Raw genomic sequence first — 15,692 nt, forward strand, 5'->3', positions numbered from 1 at the left:
TTCGCTTTTTTTTTTAATTTTAAATTTCAATCAATTTTTCTTTAAATAGGTAAATTTAAGTGATGTGGTTTTGATTTTATTAGAGATTAAAATTTCTAAATTTACAGTAGTTCGCCAATTAAACTACTAGTGCGAGATAGGGCCGAGAATTTGTGCGTGACTAGAAAAATAGTTGCAGGTAAAGTCGTGCGTTGTAATTTGACCGCAAGTTGTGGTGCTAATAGTACTGCCGTATTGGCAAAAAAAGTATCGCCCGATCTAGCGAAGCGGAGGAGTTTTGGCCGCCCACGAACCGGACATTCCGACGGGAGGTCGGAGAAGGGCCCCAACCGTCAACCCGGGGTCCTCACTCAGTGGAACGAGGCGAGGTCCATTCGCCGCCGACCATCAGATCAGCGTTCAACAAGCTGTTTCTTAAACAGCATCGACGACGACCGAGCAGCTCAATAGCGGTTGTGAACAGCAGCAGACTCGACAACGACACACGATATTGCCACGAGGTAAAGCCAACCCAGCTACAATTGGTGAGTCATTGCCCTCATGTGCCTATTCCAGTAATTTCATACCCATCTTCGCAGTGTGTCGTCCATCTTTCATGCAACGGATCACTTTGCAGAATCCGATTTTTCTCGGACCGCTTACAAAGCGTCGGACGCGTCCGTAAAGTATTTTAAAAGTGGTTGACAAATTTCCGAAAATTTATAAATCTTATGCATAAGTAGAGAAGTTATGGAAGTCCCACTATGAATTTTTCGAATTCCGATGCACTAGAACGGGGAATCCCCATGCGGAATAACATCAGCATCAACAGCACCTCGGTCTAGACCAATAGCCAATCGTGTTTTTCGTAGAATTCTCGCACGCACCGATAGGAGTTAGATAGTAGAAAAATAAAACTAAGAAGTGAAATATTGTAAGCCAAATCTGTATCATTAACTACCATGCGTTCACTTCAGTAGTCAATGAAGTTGCGCAAGAAAGCGCCTTTCGTTATGCTAGCATAAATAAACACATTATAGCAATAAATACAGTGTAATGCAAACTCCTAATCGACAGAATTTTTAGTTGAAGATAAACTTGAAATCCCATCACTCGGGTTCGGATTAACTTTTGGAGAAATGGCCTCGTGCCTTAATAATGAGTAGCTTGGTGTACTTCTGTAATTGTTTGTGGGGCGGATTGGAGTAACTGTAAGCCAATGAAGATACCTTTAGGTATGAGCGAACTCTTACCGCCTCATCTTGGCTTTGAATCTGGTTTCGGACGAATTGGTAGAGTGTGCCCGAGTTCCCACTCGAGCTTTTGGGTCTTAATTTGTAAGTCACCTGAATCGGTCCTTAATCCCTTTCGGATTAACATATGGACTCGCCTTGACGAGAGTCTCAGCCGGGCAATTCAGACCTTGGCGTGTGGTCTTCGATTTCGGTCGGAGTGGCGCATAAGCTACATGCTTCACGAAGGGACCATTCAGTGCTGGCTACTATTTGGCAACCACAGTGGGTTTTAAAGGTTAGAACCCCCCGCGGTTATATAATTGGCGCCCAATCGCAGGTTTTAGATGCATACATTAGGTTTTCTGGATAAAATAATTATTTTTTGGACTTGTTTTGATCAATAGCGTTTTTTTTTTTGAAAATCTTTTCTATGTACGGATAAGTTGGATATATTTAAGTATCTTAGGTCTCAGTTTGGTTCATCAGTTCGTATGGATTGATCCATACAGTTAAGGATTGCGTGTGTTTAAATCTTTGCATTTAACACACTGTTTAAGGATCGCTTATTTTCTTTCGGAGTGTTTGGAAATAAATTTTCATAGTCAGAAGTGTATTGTTAATTTTATTTATCTTCATTTATTTTTTTCTTATTATTTATTTCATATTTATTTTACATTAAACAAATTTTCTTTATTTAAATTTTTTTTTTCATAATCTTAATTTTTATTTTATTTTTTTAAACCTAATCTTAATTAATTATTATTATTTTGAAAGTTTTCTTATTTGAATTGTTTTTTTTATATATTTTTTTTTGAATTTCTAAACTGGTTTTTTTTTCTGAACTTCACACCAGTAGATTTCAAATTCAAAATGGGGTCAAAGTTTCCACAAGTGGAACATCTGACCAATGATGAGGTCGAATACGAGCTAATGATTCGGGGAAAAGCGGTTGGTTTTCAGGGGAATCAAGAAGAGAAATGTCGGATTTTACGCAAATGTTTTCACGAAGATGCGAGAAGCGGAAAAGAGTACGCGTCGCCGTATACGATTGACCAGGAGTTTGACAGAATAGCTGGAATCGTAAATGAACTTAGGAAAAGGTTGGAGAACGTCCCGGACGAGCGTAGTGTTTCTAGGCTCAAACATTATCTTCTTAGGGTATTGAGAAGTACGGCGGACGATCAACCTTCAAAAGAGATGGTCAAGGAATTGGCCTCAGATATCCGGGGAATTTTAATTAAATTCGACACAGAAAGATCGATAGGAACGGTTAAAGCTGAGGTTGTAAAAGAGGCAAGGCCTAGTTTTCCCACAGAGACAGAACCCATTACCGGAGCAGCAGCTACTGAGCTGAACATCCCACAGAACATAATCTCACCACACCCAACAACATCAACGTTTTGGCCTCCGATGACGTCATTTGGAAACTTTACCACAGCAGGCTACGGTCAACAACCGTTAGGAAACACGATGTCACACCACGTGGCGACCCCTACACATTTTGTACCACACCCTATTTCGTTTCCCACAGTTTTTACGCCAGGACATTCAACGATCCCACTTAACAACGGCCAGAACATTCCAAATTGCGTCTTTTCTACCACACCGATACCACACCACACGGGAAGAAACCAGATGGGAGCTATTCCGAAGGTCCAACCATCAAGCACAGGTAAAGAGGACCAGGCAGCGCTACTGAAGAGAATTGCAGAGCTTGAGGAGAAGTTATTGACCATGTGGCAACCAGAAGCAGGAGGGGAACAACGTAAGGCAGAAGCCCAAGGAGTTACCAACGACAGGAAACAGCAGCCACGGAGCTTGTTACCCACACCCAGGCAACAGGACCCGTCTCGTTCCAAGGAAACACCGGTCAGAACAACCCCAACTTGGACAGGTATACCATCGAAGAGGAACGCACAACGCAAACCAATACGCAAACCGCAATACTACTATGAAAGCGAAATGGAGGAGGTTGAAAGCAGCTCCGACAGCATGTCAGACGATGACGAAAGCGAAAGCGAAGAGGAAGGTACAGACGGAATTCGAAACCGGAAATACGCGTCAAGACGGATGAATTCTAGGAACCACTACAGCGAAACAAGGAACACGCGTCACCAGAACTATCGTCGAGAACCGAACAGTTTTTATGGCGCACGATACGAGTCTACAGGTGACGAACGAGAGCAGAGAGGAGGCAGGTATTGTCGGCAGGCAACCGGGAGGCGTATCAGTGACGCAGAAATACAGAACGCTGACCGCCGTATGGAAAAGTGGCACCTCACTTTCGATGGCGACTCACGACATCGCTCTCTTGAGGACTTTCTACATAAGGTGCGTAGACTTGCAAGAATGGACAGAATCGACGACGATGTACTTCTGCAGAGAATCCACACAATCCTGAGAAATGAAGCGTACGATTGGTATTTATGCTATTCGGAGGAGTTGCAGAGTTGGTCGGACTTCGAAAGACGAATCCGTTACATGTACGGTAACCCAGGAAAGGACAAGGGTGACAAACAACGGATCAAGGAACGGAAACAACAACGCAACGAGACCTTTTTAACTTTTAAAATGGAAATTGAAAGACTCAATAAAATGCTTTTGAAACCGTACAGCGAGCGTAGACTATTCAAAATTATTTTCGAAAACATGCGGCCGCATTATCGATCGAGGCTTTCCTGCAGAGTAGTGAAGACTATGGAAAAGTTGGAGTACTATGCTTATCGCATAGACGCAAATGATCCAGCTTTTAGAGGAACGCGAGAAGCAGGACCTAGATCATCAAATATCCATACCCTAGACACAGCAGAGATACAGGAGAATACTTATTCAGAATACTCGGACGAGGGGGAGATAAACGCGATTGAAGGAGGTCAGGATCAACGCAGAAAGTTTGTAGACAGGACGAAAGCAAGTTATGGCGCGGCGAAGAAGGATGAAGTCACCTCAACAGCAGAAGCTCGCAGTAAGCCGATCGCTTATTGTTGGAACTGCAGGAAGCAGGGGCATATGTGGAGACAGTGTAAGGAGGAGAAACGTGTGTTCTGCTATGTATGTGGACACCCAGGTAAGACTTCAACCTTTTGTGAGAACCATCCGAAATCCAACCAACAAAACGCGGGAAACTAGTTCTGGAATGCGTGGGAGGGAACAACAACATTCCAGAAATTACAACAGTTCCCACTGATAGGCCTTTTGATGATCCATTCGTTAAAATTTGCGAGGTTAGAATTCAAACTGAAACGTGCCCGCAAATTTCAGTTAGAATTTTCGATACCAATTACGATGCGTTATTGGACTCAGGAGCAAGCGTAAGTGTAACGAGCATTGCGGATATAGGAGAGAAGAATGGTCTGACAATGCATCCTAGTCCGCTCAAAATAGTAACAGCAGATAAAACAGTTCATGACTGTCTGGGATATGTACAACTCCCCATTGAGTTCTGCGGCAAAACGAGAGTGGTTCCGACGTTGGTTGTCCCTCAGGTTTGTCGAAAATTAATTCTAGGGTACAATTTTTGGAAAACCTTTGGAATTCAACCAATGATGGAAGGGCAACATGGTTTCGAGCGCGTGGTAACAGTTTCGACAAACGAGAACCCGGAAGTAGAGGTTGAGACTTTAGAATCGACCTTACTGCCGATAGAGACCCTGCCTACCCTTAAGCCAACGGACCCAGACGAGACATTAGACATACCAGCGTTGGAACCCCCAGAGCCATCCAAAACGACACCAGAAACAGTCGAGACGGAGCATGAGCTGTCCGAAGCAGAACGCAGCCAACTAGTCGAAACTATTCGGCAGTTTCCGATCACTACGGAGAATCGATTTGGTCGCACTCACCTCATAGAGCACGAGATTGTCCTGACGGAAGGAGCAAAGCCCGTACGATCACCATTCTACAGGTGTTCACCGGCAATCCAGGCCGAGATGGACGCAGAAATCGAAAGATACCAAAAGCTCGACGCCATCGAAGAATGTAGTAGTGAGTGGGCAAGCTCATTAGTACCTGTTCGAAAGTCAAACGGTAAGCTGAGGGTATGCTTGGATTCGAGGAAGATTAATGCTTTAACAAAAAAAGATTGCTTCCCTATGCGAGCTATGGGAGAAATATTTCACCGGTTGGAGAAAGCGAGGTACTTTTCAGTGGTCGACCTGAAAGATGCGTACTTTCAGATCCCACTGAAAGAGGAGTCACGCGATTTTACAGCATTTCGTACCAGCAAGAAATTATTCAGGTTTAAAGTATGCGCATTCGGTCTTACTAATGCGCCTTTCACCATGTGCAGACTTATGTCGACCGCATTGGGACACGACCTCGAACCCCAAGTGTTCGTGTACCTGGATGATATTGTGATCGCCACCAATACATTCAGCGAGCACATACGCTTATTGGGAATTGTAGCGGAAAGATTAGACCGGGCTAACCTTACGATTTCCCTTGATAAGAGTCGGTTTTGCAGAAGACAAGTATCATACTTGGGATATTTGCTCACCGAGAATGGAGTCGCAATCGACAACACCAGGATAGTTCCGATATTAGACTTTGCTCGACCACGTAGCGTGAAGGACATTCGGCGGTTATTAGGTTTGGCTGGCTTCTACCAGAAGTTCATTCAGAACTATAGCCGAATAGTGGCGCCGATATCTGACCTACTCAAGAAGACGAAAGGGAAATTCACGTGGTCAGAAGCAGCGGAGGTAGCTTTTGGAGAGCTGAAGGGAGCGCTGGTGTCGGCCCCTATTTTGGGAAACCCAGACTTCAGTCAACCATTCGTCATTGAATCTGATGCTTCAGACAACGCAGTTGGTGCAGCATTGATTCAAATCCTCGACAGTCAGCCCACAGTTATAGCCTATTTCAGCAAAAAGCTGAGCAGCACGCAGCGGAAATATGCCAGCGTGGAGAAAGAATGTCTGGGAGTGCTCCTGGCTATTGAGCACTTCAGACACTACGTAGAAGGAACACGCTTCAAGGTGGTAACAGACGCTAAAAGCTTACTTTGGTTGTTCACCATGGGAGTTGAGACTGGGAACGCCAAGTTGTTGCGTTGGGCCTTGAAAATACAGTCATATAACATCGAGTTAGAGTATAGGAAAGGCAAAAATAATATACTTGCGGATTGTCTATCTAGATCGGTAGAAACTATCAGTGCAATAACCGTGGACAGGGAACACCAAGAGTTGATCGATAAAATTCAGAAGGAACCGGGAAACTTTCCAGATTTTCGCGTAGTGGATAATCAAATCCTTAAATATGTCAAAATTCCTAATAGACTTGAAGACCCGCGGTTTGAATGGAAAAGCTACCCTCCTAAGGCTCAACGAGAAGAGATAATACGAGCAGTCCACGACCAAGCACACTTGGGGACTGAAAAGACGCTTGCATCGTTAAGGGAACGGCATTTTTGGCCTTTGATGCGTAGCGATACGAAGAAGTTTTGTCAATCCTGCCTAACATGCCAAAAGTCGAAAGCAACAAACCAGAATACGACACCACCGATGACGAACCAAAAGAAGATGGCCGAACATCCTTGGCAGTTCCTTACAATGGACTATGTAGGCCCCTTACCAGTTTCAGGAAAAGGAAGGAACACCTGCTTTCTTGTAGTAACCGACGTGTTCTCGAAATTTATTCTTGTACAGCCATTTCGTCAAGCGACAGCTGAAACACTGGTCCAGTTTGTTGAAAATAACATATTTTCATTATTTGGAGTACCAGAGGTCATCCTATCAGACAATGGGACTCAATTTGTTTCGCACCTGTTTCAGAACCTTCTAAAAAAGTACGCGGTAACACATTGGAGAACTCCAAATTATCACCCGCAGGTTAACGACGCAGAAAGGGTGAACCGGGTGATAACAACAGCTGTTCGCGCAACAATTAAAAAGGATCACAAAGAATGGTCGAACAACCTACAGACGATCGCGAACGCGGTGAGAAATTCGGTACACGAAGCAACCAAATATTCGCCCTACTTTGTACTGTTCGGAAGAAACATGATTTCGAATGGAGCGGAATATCGTCGCCTTCGAGATGCGTCAGTAGCGGATGATGGTCAGTTGGGTGCAGAGGAGAGGGAAAAACTATTCGAGGAAGTGAGGAAAAACTTAAAACAAGCCTATGACAAGCACGCTTCGCATTACAACCTCAGATCAAACGCGAACTGTCCAACCTACGCGGTGGGAGAAAAGGTGCTCAAAAAGAACACCGAACTATCAGATAAAGGTAGAGGGATCTGTGGTAAACTGGCTCCTAAATACCTGGAAGCTATAGTTAAAAGGATTGTGGGCAGTCATTGTTATGACTTGGAATCTCCAGACGGGAAAAGATTGGGGGTATTTAATTGTAAATTCTTAAAAAAGTTTACCAATTCATCGGGAGTAACTTAGAAGGTATTAAAGTTCAGCTATGTAGCTCTATTTTCATAGAAGGGACCAGTGCACCATGAAGCAAAAACTCTGGTGGCTTAAAATATTGTACCGCTCTTTTAATTGTAAACACATCCAAAAGGATCGTGCCTTGCCACAAAAACAGTTTACCTACTGGAAGGAACATTAAAAGTTAGCTGGAAGCAAGAGAAAAATTACAACAAAACGTCCTTCGTTTTTTTTTTGGTTTGATTGCTGTAGTAGCGCGTATAGCCTTCCCCTCGACCAGAAGCATAGAGTGAGTCCATCGGTTAAGCCGCTTGGATGATGACCTACCCAACCATAAAACTCGGAGCCAAATGGCATTGATGAGGAGTACAGTTTGGAAGCCTAGCGTGAGTTCAGAAGTGGGGAAACCTGAACGCTGATCGCCCTAAGACTCATAAGTCCTCTCTCAGAGAAGACCGTGTTGAGCAACCGAAGTCAATCGAGCTGGCTACTACAGGAGTTCAATTCAAACAGAAATCAAAGGAATAGTTGGTCATTCGAAACAAGTTCATCTAATATAAAACAAACCGAAACCTAATCGAAAAACAATCGATTGAAAAAGTGCTAACACAGCAAAAAGAAATGAGAAGAGGAGTGCAAAGCTCCTTTAATATTCCCTAGCCTTAGTATATTTTCTACTCTTCTCATTATTTTTCCCAATATTTTCCATTTCAGAAATATTAGTAGCATAGTTCACAATGTGCACTTATTAAGTAGGTTAGTACTTAGCTCTAATTTTACTCCTTTGCATAATTACAAATTTTAGTATTGATTGTTTTTTTCCTTATGCTAATTAAGGCTAATTTAACAAATTTTAAGGCTAGGACAATGTTGAGTTCGTGGCATGCATACATCGAAATATGTTTCTTTTGCATGTTGGTTTTTCGCGCTTACCTTGTTCGGGTTTCCTTTTCGAACTCACCTTGGTCAAAGCATATGGGGGACTGGGGAACCAACCACCAATCGGAAACCTGGGGTAGGACTCTTCAGGTCCAGCCAATCGAGCAAACGGAAGGGGGCGTGCCAGGTCCGGAAGCTGCAGGGAGGGTGGTCTTCGACAGGCAACCACGGTCGGACGGGGCCTAAGAAGGAGAAAAGTGGTTAAGTGATGGCTTTCTGAAAGACTTACCTGTTCTCGATACAAATGTTAGATAAAAAAAAAACCACGGTGCTGCTGTTTTGGAAATCGTAATCGGCCACATCGATCATCAGTCCATTAATCGTATCAGGAAGGGACAACCGGGAACCGAAGCGAGGATCAGACCCAGAAGGTTCACAGCTCGTGGGAACATAGATTATAACCTAAAATGAACAATAAATGAGAGTAATTTCAAACGGATACCTACCTGTGAGTGACACGGTTCAAAAATCCACACGTCTGTCGGGGAGAACACCTTCCGCGGCCAAAGCATCATCAGTCGGCGTCGAATCACCAATTTCCGGACACAAACAAAGCTCTTTCTCAGGAGGGTGGAGGGAAATGTTTTCCGAATCATTAGCAACCTAAAATGAAAAAGTATTAGTTTAAATGAGGACTTACCAAGCACGTAAGTTTGGGATCAGTTTTTGGAGATTCATTGAAGTCGAAGGAACAGACTAATTACCGTTTTTAACTAGAATTTTGCAGATTTAGCAAAAACCACACTTCTCGCTTCGATCATTTGTTTACTTTTGCTTTGACATTTCTCTTTCGCACCCGTTATGGTTGAGAATCGAATCTAGGGGTGATCAAGATTTATGGGGTGGGTAAAATCACATAGGCGTTACGTTTTAGTTAACTGATTAAATTTTATTTCGGTGTTGAAAATGGAGCCTGTGATTTAGTACGGTATTACGGTTTGATACTTATGTCATATTTGACCGAGACTGTTCGGGGTTATTGAACATAAACAAACCAGTGAATTGATTGTAATAATGGTTAAATCATCAGATGTCGAGTTTGGTCGAAGCGTTCGGCGTTTAAGACACTGATGCGAGTAACCGAAAGCGTTACGAAAGCGGTAAGGAGTGTTGAGGGGTGATGAAATTCGAAACAAATTAACCAAATAAGTTTGGAGTACGAATCGAATGTTATCAGGAATTATATATGAATAAAAAAAAATGCTTGCGGTGAATCTGAGCGGCAACTGTGTTCCCGAAATGGAAATAAATCCGACTCAGAGGAACCTGACGGGAATGTGGGGAACCATAGCGGAAGTAAAAGAGAAATGTTAATCTAAAAGACCAAACATAGTTTTCGTCAGATTTCGTAATCGAGGAACCAATAATCTTAATTAGACATAAATTTAGAGACATAGTAAATTGTACATAGACATTTATTAGGAATAAAAATTTTAAATAATAGTTTTCCCTTACGAAAATTTGGTTTTGCTCCGAAAACCAAATTTTCGTAAAACAAGTCCGGTGTTATGTAGCGGTCGCACCATTTAAAATTTTGAATTGGATAACTGTTCGAATCTCGAATCGTAAACGCCAAAATGTATGCAACTAAGCAGTGAAAGCACTGAATGTTCCCATCCCTTAATCGAAGCTCATCTCGAAGGGATGAGGGTCAAGCTTACTCCCCCAAGTCGACCCATAGGCTATTTCAAGAGGGTTGGAAAGAGACAGGAAGACCCGAATTACGGACCAATAGCGTGCGACTTATCCAATTTTAAGAATTCCCGAAGATTTTCTAAAGATGGATCGGGAAATGACGTACTTCCGTTAAAGTCGTACGCCCGAGATGGCTTTCCCTAATCTGAGGATACATCTTACAGAACACTTTAATCTGGTTCGTGAGTGAGCACGGAAGTGTACTTTTGATCGCGTTTCGCTTTTTTTTTTAATTTTAAATTTCAATCAATTTTTCTTTAAATAGGTAAATTTAAGTGATGTGGTTTTGATTTTATTAGAGATTAAAATTTCTAAATTTACAGTAGTTCGCCAATTAAACTACTAGTGCGAGATAGGGCCGAGAATTTGTGCGTGACTAGAAAAATAGTTGCAGGTAAAGTCGTGCGTTGTAATTTGACCGCAAGTTGTGGTGCTAATAGTACTGCCGTATTGGCAAAAAAAGTATCGCCCGATCTAGCGAAGCGGAGGAGTTTTGGCCGCCCACGAACCGGACATTCCGACGGGAGGTCGGAGAAGGGCCCCAACCGTCAACCCGGGGTCCTCACTCAGTGGAACGAGGCGAGGTCCATTCGCCGCCGACCATCAGATCAGCGTTCAACAAGCTGTTTCTTAAACAGCATCGACGACGACCGAGCAGCTCAATAGCGGTTGTGAACAGCAGCAGACTCGACAACGACACACGATATTGCCACGAGGTAAAGCCAACCCAGCTACAATTGGTGAGTCATTGCCCTCATGTGCCTATTCCAGTAATTTCATACCCATCTTCGCAGTGTGTCGTCCATCTTTCATGCAACGGATCACTTTGCAGAATCCGATTTTTCTCGGACCGCTTACAAAGCGTCGGACGCGTCCGTAAAGTATTTTAAAAGTGGTTGACAAATTTCCGAAAATTTATAAATCTTATGCATAAGTAGAGAAGTTATGGAAGTCCCACTATGAATTTTTCGAATTCCGATGCACTAGAACGGGGAATCCCCATGCGGAATAACATCAGCATCAACAGCACCTCGGTCTAGACCAATAGCCAATCGTGTTTTTCGTAGAATTCTCGCACGCACCGATAGGAGTTAGATAGTAGAAAAATAAAACTAAGAAGTGAAATATTGTAAGCCAAATCTGTATCATTAACTACCATGCGTTCACTTCAGTAGTCAATGAAGTTGCGCAAGAAAGCGCCTTTCGTTATGCTAGCATAAATAAACACATTATAGCAATAAATACAGTGTAATGCAAACTCCTAATCGACAGAATTTTTAGTTGAAGATAAACTTGAAATCCCATCACTCGGGTTCGGATTAACTTTTGGAGAAATGGCCTCGTGCCTTAATAATGAGTAGCTTGGTGTACTTCTGTAATTGTTTGTGGGGCGGATTGGAGTAACTGTAAGCCAATGAAGATACCTTTAGGTATGAGCGAACTCTTACCGCCTCATCTTGGCTTTGAATCTGGTTTCGGACGAATTGGTAGAGTGTGACCGAGTTCCCACTCGAGCTTTTGGGTCTTAATTTGTAAGTCACCTGAATCGGTCCTTAATCCCTTTCGGATTAACATATGGACTCGCCTTGACGAGAGTCTCAGCCGGGCAATTCAGACCTTGGCGTGTGGTCTTCGATTTCGGTCGGAGTGGCGCATAAGCTACATGCTTCACGAAGGGACCATTCAGTGCTGGCTACTATTTGGCAACCACAGTGGGTTTTAAAGGTTAGAACCCCCCGCGGTTATACTATGTGCTTTTTATCTGTCAGAAACATTTTTTTTATATTGAAGTGTTGTTTAAAAATACAAACATACGTGTTGCATTTATTGCTATCCTGGGAGACTCTCTATGTAAAAAAATGATAAAGTGTTCCAATCAAGTGTCAGAGAAATTTTTAATGATAAAAAGATATAGTTTCGTTAAGTGTCAACGTTTATTTTTGGCTGTTCGAAGAATATTTCAAACGCTTGTGGATAATATTTAGGAGCTCTTCGCTTATAGAAGATTTAGGGGAAGAGGGGGCATAATCCCACGTTAAGAAAAAAGCCTTGTTTTAGAGTACATTTGAAAAGATTAACTTCAATTATCGATTGTGTTTGGAAGATTGGTTTATTTTTTGTCTAAATCTGATAATTTGAATAACCGAAAGGTCAAAAAGGCCACCAATTTAATGTAGTTTGGAGAGTAGGTTGAAAATTAGATTTCAGATTCAGTAGAGGCATAATGCGCATATGTGTGTGACCAAACGCGCCTTTAAGCGTTTATTACGTGTTTATTGATTTTAGTGCCCCCGAAAGTGTTTGATAGGTTAAAAAAATTGTATTTTATTTCACAAATTGAAAAATGAATTTTTACGCGCAGTGTCGCCAGATATACTGACATTCTTGTGAAAAGTTAATTAAATCTCTATGAAATTCAGGAATTTAAAATATTTCCGTTTATATTCATGTTATGTTTTCCAATTCAACATACAAATTTCTTTTAAAGTATTGTGATGTAAAATTGTACACAAATTTATACAAGTATGAAACATACTTAAAGATAAGCGGACATGGACGCTTTGCCTCGCCTCTACATTTTTATTGTAGGTTGCTAGTTTTTTGTTTTTAGATGCCGTGATTCCGAAAAGTTGAAAAATTAAGAGAAAAATTCCTAAAAAATTTTGTTTTCGTATTTTCATCAAATGAACTTGATATAAAAAACTTAGAAGTTCCACAAATGTGAACGCATAAAAGTGTAAATAGAATATACTGGCATTTTCAGAAATATTGAAAAATGCTTGATTAGTGAAATACTGATGGTGGCGCATTTAGCCCGCCCTGCGCATTTTGTACCATTTTTCCCTATAGCTGAAGTAAAGCGTAATCATTGAAGCTTTGAAGGTAGTCGTATGTTGGACTGTAACGTCCAAAAACTGCAGAACCTTCAAAAATTTGCGAAAAAACATACTGGAGAGATATCGTATCAGCAAATCAGTGAGTGACTGAAGAAGTATTATAGACGCCATATTAGGTTTAGAAAAAAATCATTTAAACATACTATAAATAAAGAGAATCATCCACAAGAACACTATACTAGCGCTCATCAACTTAACCAGTTATCATTATCAGATCTACTTGATTTGCTTCCCTGATTATAAAATGATTTGGTTGAGTCCGGAATGAGCACATAAAGTTTTAATATGGTTTGAAACAATAAAAATGCGTAGTAATTCAGGTAGAAAACTCAGATAAGCTTTAAATAAAATATTTTTGAAATTTTTTTATTTTTGCATCCTAAATTTCATTTTTGCTTATATGAGAAGGCGCCTAGTATATTCTGGAAAAAGTTATCATTATTTTAAAATTGAAATTCTTGATCCAAAGGAAAACAGTTGAAAATGGCGGGTAATGCATGTGGGCATGTCAAAAAATTTTATGACACTTATTGGCCGAGCAAAGAAGCTTTTCGCGATTTTAGTTTTTATCCGACTGTTAAACAGGTTTAAAATAAGTTTTCAGAGACGCATAATATCAAAACAGTTATTTTATTTTTTGTTTTTTTTATACATCGAACGTTTTGTAAGGTGAAAAGCCAAGGTTCATGGTTTGTTTATATGTAACGCAAAAACCAAGATATATTTTTCTTGATAGTTTTTCCTCTGGCTCAATCTGAAAAGAGTTGACAAATTATAGTTACTTGACCTTTTTTGCAAAGCAGAAATTGGCGAGATCTAAGTTTGAAAAAGGTTAATTTATCTTTTAAGATGTTTTAAACAGAAATCATTTTTTCACAAATTGAGGCGATTTTTTTAAACAAAATTTTGGAATAGATTCTGCATTAAAAACTATTTTTCTAAATGCACATCTGAAGTGAGCATTTTTAATGAAACAAACTTCTTCCTGTTTTTAAACGAAGGAAATTGTATTCTCCACTTTGTTTGGCGACCGTCAAAATTTGAAATACTTGTAAAAATGACAATAAAGATAAAAATGATGAAAAAGACTATAAATTCACGAGTAACAAACACAACTAGAATGATAAAAATGACAGAAATGACAGAAATGACAAAAATGACAAAAATGACAAAAATGACAAAAATGACAAAAATGACAAAAATGACAAAAATCACAAAAATGACAAAAATGACAAAAATGACAAAAATGACAAAAATGACAAAAATGACAAAAATGACAAAAATGACAAAAATGACAAAAATGACAAAAATGACAAAAATGACAAAAATGACAAAAATGACAAAAATGACAAAAATGACAAAAATGACAAAAATGACAAAAATGACAAAAATGACAAAAATGACAAAAATGACAAAAATGACAAAAATGACAAAAATGACAAAAATGACAAAAATGACAAAAATGACAAAAATGACAAAAATGACAAAAATGACAAAAATGACAAAAATGACAAAAATGACAAAAATGACAAAAATGACAAAAATGACAAAAATGACAAAAATGACAAAAATGACAAAAATGACAAAAATGACAAAAATGACAAAAATGACAAAAATGACAAAAATGACAAAAATGACAAAAATGACAAAAATGACAAAAATGACAAAAATGACAAAAATGACAAAAATGACAAAAATGACAAAAATGACAAAAATGACAAAAATGACAAAAATGACAAAAATGACAAAAATGACAAAAATGACAAAAATGACAAAAATGACAAAAATGACAAAAATGACAAAAATGACAAAAATGACAAAAATGACAAAACTGACAAAAATGACAAAAATGACAAAAATGACAAAAATGACAAAAATGACAAAAATGACAAAAATGACAAAAATGACAAAAATGACAAAAATGACAAAAATGACAAAAATGACAAAAATGACAAAAATGACAAAAATGACAAAAATGACAAAAATGACAAAAATGACAAAAATGACAAAAATGACAAAAATGACAAAAATGACAAAAATGACAAAAATGACAAAAATGACAAAAATGACAAAAATGACAAAAATGACAAAAATGACAAAAATGACAAAAATGACAAAAATGACAAAAATGACAAAAATGACAAAAATGACAAAAATGACAAAAATGACAAAAATGACAAAAATGACAAAAATGACAAAAATGACAAAAATGACAAAAATGACAAAAATGACAAAAATGACAAAAATGACAAAAATGACAAAAATGACAAAAATGACGAAAATGACGAAAATGACAAAAATGACGAAAATGACAAAAATGACAAAAATGACAAAAATGACAAAAATGACAAAAATGACAAAAATGACAAAAATGACAAAAATGACAAAAATGACAAAAATGACAAAAATGACAAAAATGACAAAAATGACAAAAATGACAAAAATAACAAAAATGACCAAAATAACAAAAATGACAAAAATGGCAAAAATGACAAAAATGACAAAAATGACAAAAATGACAAAAATGACAAAAATGACAAAAATGACAAAAATGACAAAAATGACAA

General features: G+C 39.4%; 1 protein-coding gene across 1 annotated transcript in view; it reads left to right on the forward strand.

Annotated features, from left to right (window-relative positions):
- The window catches only part of LOC129744375 (WAS/WASL-interacting protein family member 1-like), a 31,601-nt gene that overhangs the window by 1,025 nt on the left and 14,884 nt on the right, over positions 1-15,692 (forward strand). The window lies entirely within an intron of this gene.

This window comes from Uranotaenia lowii, chromosome 2, assembly GCF_029784155.1.
Source record: "Uranotaenia lowii strain MFRU-FL chromosome 2, ASM2978415v1, whole genome shotgun sequence".
Taxonomy (NCBI): Eukaryota; Metazoa; Arthropoda; class Insecta; order Diptera; family Culicidae; genus Uranotaenia; species Uranotaenia lowii.